This window comes from Oncorhynchus nerka, linkage group LG14, assembly GCF_034236695.1.
Source record: "Oncorhynchus nerka isolate Pitt River linkage group LG14, Oner_Uvic_2.0, whole genome shotgun sequence".
Taxonomy (NCBI): domain Eukaryota; kingdom Metazoa; phylum Chordata; class Actinopteri; order Salmoniformes; family Salmonidae; genus Oncorhynchus; species Oncorhynchus nerka.
The window spans coordinates 37,000,387-37,002,029 of record NC_088409.1 but is presented as its reverse complement, the minus strand read 5'-3'; the positions used below and the strand labels follow the sequence as shown (position 1 = coordinate 37,002,029).

The window sequence follows — 1,643 nt, the reverse complement described above, 5'->3', positions numbered from 1 at the left end:
AAGACCCTGGTGACGATGATGAGCACGCAGATGAGCTTCCCTGAGATGGTTTCTGACAGTTTATGTAGAAATGATTTGCTTCTGCAAACCCACATTTTCATCAGCTGTCCGGGTGGCTGGTCTTAGACGATCCAACAGGTGAAGAAGCCGGATGTGGAGGTCCCGGGCTGGAGTGGTTACACATGGTCTGCGTTTGTGAGGCCGGTAGGACGTACTGACGAGGGGAGAGTGAAACAAATGCTCAAGTAGGACTGCTTTCCTACTGCCATATACAATAATCTCTGACAGAAAAAGATAAATGGAAATAAAATGCAGAAACAAAACAAATCTGTAGTGGTAACATGATCAAATACAACGACATCCACAGTTTTTACACATTCATCTCATATGTCAACATTGATTGCATTGGTCTCTCAAGCAAGACCCTTCCCCCGGGGACAAAGCTCCACACATGCCCCACCCCGGCTCCCGATCCAGGCATTGAAGATGTTAATAAGATATCTCCCCACAGGTGGAACAGTAGGTTAGTCTGGCAAACTTCAATGATGTTCTGTCTGTCCATCAAATTGTGCAGCGTTGAATGATCATTGAGAGGCAAATGAACAGTTGTATGTTGCTAATAATCACATTGTTTTACTGCAATGCAATGTGTAGACAAGACTGCATGTTAGGCTACACAGGTTGTCGCAGAGGCAGTGTGTGTAGTGCTGCTGGAGCACACATCAGCCAGGCTTAAACATATGACCCTCAAGGAAGGCCCCAGCGTGATCTGAACTCACAAACCTTGGTTTACAAGACAAGTGTTCTAACCACTGAGCTATGGAGCCATGACTGAAGGTATAAAACCCAGTAACTCGCCACAAAAATGTAAAAATAAATATAGATAATGTCATTTCTGTTCTGTTGACACGAGACATGAGCTACTACAACAACATAATTCTGGTGAGCAGAATTGAACACAAATCGGGATTGTACTGACCTGGATTAAAACATGTGACCATTTAGTCAAGGCCCCAGCGAGAATTGAACTCGCGACCCCTGGTTTACAAGACCAGTGCTCTAACCACTGAGCTATGGAGCCTTACCTACTCACACCTTGAGACAACAGGCCATTTACATATTACAACGGATCTTGCCAATTCACAGACAGAAGGCCACACCTCATGTCACTCACTCCACCACACAGCTGTTAGTGCAGTCTCGCCTAACCAGCTAAACAGGTTGTTAGCATATGAAGCAAAGTCAACTACTCCAGGCTTGGGTGTCTGCTGGTTTTCAGTCTTTCTGTTACATCATAATCTACATGAGATTTAGACCAGAAAAACATAATACACATATCGTCTGTTGCTGCGCTCTAGTGGCGTGTCCTAGCAGTGCCACAGAGAGTGTTTATTAGTCACATGCGCAGGGTTGCAGATGTAAATGCAGGGTACAGTGAATATCTTAAACTCCTACAGTGCAGGTCAAAGGGAAGTGAATGAAACAATAGCAACATAATAATAATTACATGTTTACAACTAACATGATAAATGTCCATTGGGTGGGGGCAGGTTAAATGTCAGATGAGGTGGTGGTGGGGGGGTTATGGGGAGCATCAATGTATAAACTTGATCTCCACTATAAAAAGCATCTAGACATTATCT

The 1,643-nt window shown here is 44.1% G+C and overlaps 1 non-coding gene across 1 annotated transcript; it reads right to left on the bottom strand.

Moving 5' to 3' along the window:
- Positions 1 to 1,008: 1,008 nt before the first annotated feature.
- Positions 1,009 to 1,081, bottom strand: trnat-ugu (transfer RNA threonine (anticodon UGU)). Its single transcript has one exon. It is a non-coding gene; the product is annotated as a tRNA-Thr (tRNA).
- Positions 1,082 to 1,643: the final 562 nt, after the last annotated feature.